The 7,321-nt window shown below is 49.5% G+C and overlaps 2 long non-coding RNA genes across 2 annotated transcripts; one reads left to right on the forward strand and one right to left on the reverse strand.

The window, feature by feature from the left end:
• Window positions 1-624: 624 nt before the first annotated feature.
• On the reverse strand, window positions 625-3,288 carry LOC102895755. The gene is made up of 4 exons (XR_439209.3): window positions 3,123-3,288; window positions 1,787-1,850; window positions 1,022-1,141; window positions 625-799 (listed from the first exon to the last, which is right to left on the reverse strand). It is a non-coding gene; the product is annotated as an uncharacterized LOC102895755 (long non-coding RNA).
• A 205-nt stretch (window positions 3,289-3,493) lies between these two features.
• On the forward strand, window positions 3,494-4,756 carry LOC112481583. The gene is made up of 2 exons (XR_003046973.1): window positions 3,494-4,214; window positions 4,430-4,756. It is a non-coding gene; the product is annotated as an uncharacterized LOC112481583 (long non-coding RNA).
• Window positions 4,757-7,321: the final 2,565 nt, after the last annotated feature.

Raw genomic sequence — 7,321 nt, forward strand, 5'->3', positions numbered from 1 at the left:
GCCCCTTCCCCCATACCTTGCCCTATGCATCTCTTCCATTTGGTTGTTTCTGAGTAGTATTCTTTATAGTAAACTGGTGATCTAGTAAGTGAACTATTTTCCTGGGTTCTGTGAGCCCTTCCAGCAAACTACTGAACCCAAGGAGGGGTTGTGGGAACCTCTGATCTGTAGCCAAGTTGGACAGAAGCTTGTGGGTAACCTGGGACCCACTACCTGTGATTGGTGTCTGAAATGAGGGCAGTCTTGTGGGATTGAGCTCTTAACCTGTGGAGTCTGTGGTAACTCCTGTTAGTGTTAGAATTGAGTTAAATCAGAGGAAACCAAATTGTTGTCCACAGAGAACTGGAGAATTGCTTGGTGTGGAAAATGCCACACATCTGGTGTCGGAAGTGTTGGTGTGTGATTTCAAGTGTTGCAGAAGAGAACCGTTTTCTCTTTTTAGGCCTGGAGGAGGGTCCATAAGAGCCACTCTGAGTCTGAGAGATGGACCAGGCCAAGCAGGGGATGGTTGGGTGGGGAGGTCCCAAGGCTGAAGGCACTGGCACTGGGTCTCAAAGGACCCAGAATCCTAGGATTCAGAGCCTGGTTATTGAAGAATTAGGCACACATTATGCACTCAATAAATGTGTATTCAATTAATTTTTATTTTGCCCAAAAGTTGACTTTGTTCACAAAATGTGAACGCCGTGTGGCATGTTGCTTCACAACATTCTCTAGGAAGGTGGAGCCTCCCCTGTCTGCTAAAGGGACTGGAGAGGATTTCTATCAATCCATTTTACCATGCTTTGTTCATTTTCCTCTGCAAGAGAAGAGGGACAGGGTCAGGCAGTGTCCAGAGCAGACATGACGATGACAGGAGGGTATGGGTGGCTGGTTGGGAGGGGCTGCCAGGCCTCCAGGCCAGTGGAGGACCCCACTATCTTCTCCAACCATTCCCAGACCTCCCTCTTACTCATGCATCTATCCCCCATCCCTGGCCAGCTCAGACCTCCCCAGGTACTAATCCCAGGTCTGCTCTGACCTTATTCGAGGAGTATAAGGTGATCCCTGAGATGGCAACGATACCAATGCCCAAGACCACAGCAGCAGGCCACACTGCAGACCCTGTGGCCAGTAATTTCAGAGAAAATTTGGCCGCTGTCTATACAGAAGAAAAATGGGGCAGGGTGACCTCAGTGATTCCAGGCTTACACCACAGGATGATGGGGATGGGGACGGGGCAGGAAGCAGAACAAATACAGGGACACTAGAGATGAGCTTAGTGGGAAGAATGGGCCCCAAGGCAGATGCTGGCCCCGCTCCAGCCTCAGGGTAGTCCCTTGGCTACTCTAGGCCCTGCCTCTTCACAGGTCATGGGCACCTTCCACCCCCTGGGCTGGCAGGAGAAAGCAGATGGACATGTGGAGGCACCTGGAGCAGGATTGGCCGGTGGAAGTGTTCACGCAGTGAGCCGGCCATGCTGCAGAGGGGCCTCCAGGCTCTGAGGGATGGGGTCTCTCTGAGTCCTCCAGCATGGCTCTGGCCAGGTCTCGGACCCTCAGTAGGGGGTGGAGGCTGAGGGGTCCCTTGGGTCCCCGGAGAACTCCTGGCCTATAGCTTGCGATGTCTTGGGATTTCAGCTTGAGGGAAGCAGTGGGCCCCCTTCATAGGCCTCTGAGGCCGTTAGCCATGCTGGGTGTACCCTGTCTATGGGGGGAAATGACCGGGGTCCTGTTCTTATCCCAGTCGCTGGTGACTAGACATGGTCAGGCCTGGCTAATTGCAAGGGGGACAGATCTTGACTTACCGCGGTGAAAAGGAACACAGACGCTGTTTTTTCCACCATCTTCTCAAGGAATCAGAACTCAACCCTGTGGAGAAAACATCCCAAATCATCTTCCTTCAAACTCCAATTCCCCTGGGGCCTCTGGGATCTGCTCTCCAAAGGCTGAGACCAGGTCTCAGTCTCACAGGGACCCTGCCTGGTGGGGTCACCTGGACAAGAGACCTGAGTGTTGAATCCCATGAAACCTGCAGGGTTGCCTGATCCCATTCTCTGGGAGTCTGTAGAGATCTCAGGACCCCACTCTGCCTGCGGCTTAGGATTTGCCTGGAGAAAGAGCTCGCCGTTCCCTCAGGTCTCTGGGCTGAGGGCCCATTGACTCCAGGCTCCCTCGCCCTGCGAGGCCACCTTCCCCAGCTCCTTGCCCACAGGGCCCCTTGCTGCTCTCAGGCCTGAAAACACCAGGGACCCTCACAGAGGGTCCTTGCTCTGCCTGGCCTGGAGGGAAGATGACAGAAGACGGATACGGTTCAGAGGAGGGAGATCAGTCTGACCCACTTCATCCTGCTCGGCCAGTGGCTGTCCAGCTCCTGTCTTTGCCTCTTTTAGAATATAGCTGTGGCTAGACTCTTCCCAGGGTCCCTTTGGGCCCATGGATGGAGACCACTTCCCATGGGGTCAGCCCTCATGTCTTCCTGTCCTCTAACCTACCTTGGGAAACTGTCCTGAGGGAGCTCCAGCCCAGCCCTCTCCCCTTTGCCCCCTCCTTCTGCCCATCCTCCTCAGCACCCTCCAGCTGCGCCCCCCCCATACCTTGCATCCCCAAGCTTGACCCCTCTCCTCTGCTCCCTGGGTCATATGGGTACACTCACCAGCAGGCCCCTGCCTCCACTTCCCTGTCCACCAGGCTATTTCATCTGGCTGCTCAGAATCCTGACATCCCACCCACCTACTCATCCAACTCACTGCTCCTAATAGGATCTTTGGGTCCCGAGAACCTGCTGTGGGACAAGCCTGGGGAGAACCTAAGGGGGATGGTCCTCTGGCAGGTGACAGTGGGGTGAGGAGATTGGGCCACCAAAGGATTTCTGGGTGCAGAGAAAGGAGTAACTGGGGCCCTCAACCCACTGACACTTCCTGCCTAATTCCCCCATCCCTCAGCCAATTCAAAGACACACATTTCAAGGCCAGAATGTCCTGGCTGACCCTGGCCCTCACCCTTTGTCTCCTGTTGCCCTTCTAGAAGGAAGGTCTGATTTCTGTATGCGAATCATTTCTCTATTCCACCTAGGCCCTCCTTGGCTGAGGACCCCATTATATAAGGCTAAGCCAGCTGTGCCTGCTGTCCCAGATAACAAACCTGTTACAACCCCGTATCTTGATGGAGCAGCTCTCCCACCCTGGCCTTCTGCTAGTCACCTTGGAAAGGAGGCCAAACTCTCTCCTCGAGGCTTTCTTAGACTCTGGCTGTCCCAGATTCGGGAATAGACTTAAAGAGTTTGTTTCTTTGCTCAGACCCCGCCCCCACGAATGACTTCTTAGAAAAGAAGTAGTTTCACTGAAATCACGTGACATTTTCCTGACGTTATTATGGTTGTTTCATTTTCACTTTCTTGGAGGGCAAAGTAAGTTTTGTGAGACAAGTAAGGACAATGGGATGAGGGAGAGAAGGAGAGAAATAGTGTGTGAGTTGGCTTCCCACATGGCTAGTAGAGAAAGAACATAGGTGAAGCCCCAGATAGCAGGGGCAGTGCCAGGGGGCCGCAGGAAGTGGGGCTGAAGACTCTGTAATTCTAAACCATCTGTGTAAACACAGCTTCAGGTCCAGCCCCTGTGTTCAGTCCCCGCCCCATAGTCTGCAGTCCCTTCCCTGTACGCATAATCCTTTGAACTAACATTTTTTGGCAGGAGACTCTTCTCCTGGAGGCTCACAGCTGGAGGCTTCAGTCCTGGGAGACTTCCTGGGGCAGGTGACACTTGAGCCTGGGAAGGCAGTGACCAAGGAGCAGTCTGGAGAAAGGCCAACAGGAGGGAGCCTGAAGGCTCCTGGGAACAGGTCTGGCAGGGGAGGGTCAGGAGGGGCCAGGGTTCCTGATACATACAAAATGCCACTCAACCTCACCACCTGTCACCTGTACATTCAGGTTTCAGGGGAATTCAACACTCAGGTCTCTTGTCCAGGTGACCCTACCAGGCAGGGTCCCTGTGAGGTTGAGCTCATCTCTAGTGTCCCTGTATTTGTTCTGCTTCCTGCCCCGTCCCCACCCCCATCATCCTGTGGTGTAAGCCTGGAATCACTGAGGTCACCCTGCCCCATTTTTCTTCTGTATAGACAGCGGCCAAATTTTCTCTGAAATTACTGGCCACAGGGTCTGCAGTGTGGCCTGCTGCTGTGGTCTTGGGCATTGGTATCGTTGCCATCTCAGGGATCACCTTATACTCCTCGAATAAGGTCAGAGCAGACCTGGGATTAGTACCTGGGGAGCTGGCTGGGGATGGGGGATAGATGCATGAGTAAGAGGGAGGTCTGGGAATGGTTGGAGAAGATAGTGGGGTCCTCCACTGGCCTGGAGGCCTGGCAGCCCCTCCCAACCAGCCACCCATACCCTCCTGTCATCGTCATGTCTGCTCTGGACACTGCCTGACCCTGCCCCTCTTCTCTTGCAGAGGAAAATGAACTGAGAATGGTAAATCGGATTGACAGAAATCCTCCCCATTGCAGCTCCAGAGGCATCTGCAGGGCTGAAGGGTCCAGCTATTTGGGAGAGTGCCGCTTCATATTTTATAATTTTATAATATTTTAAATGATGAGACTTTGGTTGATTGACCTTTTACTTTTCAGCAGCCTCCTCCTCCCCTGCCAGTATTTTTAAATAAAAAGTGCCAAGCTTGGCAGACATAATTCATCTGAAACAAAACTTCAACTGCTAACCTCTCCAGAGACTAAGTAAATAATCCTAAGAAAATAAAGATAGTGCTTTAAAAGCTTTAAAAGCCCTTAAATTACAGAGAGCATCCATCCTGAGAAGGAAGGAGTTGGGAAGACAGTGCCAACCTGGGCCAGGGCTGCACAAAAGTCACTGAGTGTGGCAAAGGAAACAATGCTCACAAAGGCACAGACTGGAGACAGTCCCTGTTGCTTAGGAGAAGGCCTTCCCTTATTGGGCTCCTTCCTGGGCACAGGAACAGAGGCATCCTCCAGGAGCTCTATCCGAGGCGTCTTTGGGGGCAAATGCTCTGCTTGCCAGGAACTCTGCCCCACCTGTGCTGAGGCTGCCTGGTCCCGGGCAGGCCACTGAGGCCACAGAGGCCTGGCCAGGACTGTGCTTACAGGCCTGTGGGTGGGGGCAGGCTGGGGCTAGGCCTCCAGATAAAAAGGTGACATTGAAAACCTTCACAGGCAGCCAAGGGCACTACATTATCAGCCCTGGGAGCTGCCCTTCTACTGGAGTCTGGTCTTCTTCTAGGGGGTGGTGGGATCCTTTTCCAGATACCCCTTCTCCCCTTACAGTCCCCCTAGCTGGCTGCTTCCATGATTGGTAATTGCCTTTTTATTTTTATTTTTTTCTGGTTTGTCTTACCTCACTGGAATGGCAGCTCCAGGATTCCCAGGTCCAGGAATCAAAGGGTGGAAATGAGAGCAGCTGCACTTACCCCTACCCCAGGGGTCACCAGTACTAGTTCAGCTTCGCAGAGGCTTCAGTTCCAGAGGAGGAGTGCTTCTACTGGGGCCCTGCGACAAGGCCACAGAACCCAAGGTTGAAGGCAGAGGCCAGGCCTGTATTTTTAAAAAACAAACAATGGCAGGTGTGCACTTGTATACTGAGAGTGGAATGAAAAGTGACAACAAAAAGGCCATTTTCTAGGAGACCCAGTTAAGGAGTTTTAGATTTTGAAAGATCTTGAAGGCATTTGGAAGAGTTTTAAACATTTAGGAGGTTCCATTTTAGAAATATTACTCTAATGAGATAGACACAAATGTTAACAGTGGTTGTCTCTGGGAGATAGAATTGCCTGTGTACATTTTTTAAACCATTTTTTCCTTTTCTGTCCACTTATCTGCATTTTCTCATGTTTTCCACCATGGACATGGCTTACCTGAATGTATTAGTCTCCTGGGACCGCCATAACAAAGGACTGCAAACTGGGTGACTTAAAACAACAGGAATTTATTCTCTCCTAGTTCTGGAGGCCTGTAGTCCAAAATCAAGGTGTCTCAGGTCCATGCTCCCTCCCGAGGCTTGAGGAGAGGATCCTTCCTGCCTCTTCAAGTTTCTGGTAGCTCCTGGTGCTCCTTGGCTTGTGGCCAAATCACTTGTCTCTGCCTCCATCTTCACATGGTCTTCTTCCCTGTGCGTTTCTGTGTCTCCTCTTCTTTTAAAAAAAATTTTAATTAGTTCAAGTATACAGTACGTTGGTTAGACATCTATATAGTTGGAAAAATGATCCCCCCAGTTGCTCCCACCCTCCCTTGACCCTCCACCTAGCCAACATATTAATGCTAATTGCATTCCCTATGCCGTGCTACCCATCCCCATAACCATTCATCAGCTACTAATTTGTACTTCTTTAATCCTTCGCCCCATTCTCCCAGCCCTCCAAACCCCTCTCCCCTTTGTCCGTTACCAAATTGTCCACTATATTTGTATCTGTTTTTGATTAATTTGTTCTTTTTATTCCTTAGATTCCGCATATAAGTGAAATCATATGATGTTTATCTTTCTCTGTCTGACTTAAATACCTTCTAGGTCCATCAAAGCAATATTTTTTTCCATCCCCTTCCTTTTCATATGTAGGGGTCTTGTTTTTTCATCCTTTCAGCCATTCTATCTTTGGGTTGGAGCACTTAATTCTTTTCCATTTAAGGTACTTATTGGTAGGAATGTAGTTTTTACCATCTTTATTCCTGTTTTTGATACATGTTTTTTCTTCTTAAAGAAGTCCTTCCAACATTTCCTGTAATACTGGCTTAGTGGTGATAAATTTCTTTAGCTTATTTTTGTCTGGGAAGCTCTTTATCTGTTCTTCCACTCTAAATGATAACTTTGCTGGATAAAGTATTCTTGGTTGTATATCCTGGGTCTTCATCCTGTCGAATATTTTTTTTGCCAAACCCTTCTGTCCTGCATAGTTTCTTTTGAGAAATCAGCTGCCAGTCTTATGGGTATTCCCTTATATGTAATTATTTGTTTTTCTCTTGCTGTTTTTAAAATTCTTTCTTTGTATTTAATTTAATTATGATGCGTCTTGGTGTGGGTCTCTTCGGATCCCTGATTTTTGGAATTCTCTGAGTTTCCTGCGGTTTTATGTCCATTTCCTTCACCAAGTTAGGGAAGTTTTCCATCATTATTTCTTTAAACAGCTGTTCAACATCTTGATTTTCTTCTGTTATGCCAATCAGATGAATATTTTGAGCCTTAATAGTGTCCCATATCCTCCTTAAATTATTTTTATAGTCTTGGCATCTTTTATCTTGCCATTCTGATTGAGTGTCCTGATTGGCTTTCCTGTCCTCTAGATAGGGCATTTGATCCTCTTCTTTATTCACTTTGTTTATTC

This window comes from Pteropus alecto, unplaced genomic scaffold (assembly GCF_000325575.1).
Source record: "Pteropus alecto unplaced genomic scaffold, ASM32557v1 scaffold44, whole genome shotgun sequence".
Lineage (NCBI taxonomy): Eukaryota > Metazoa > Chordata > Mammalia > Chiroptera > Pteropodidae > Pteropus > Pteropus alecto.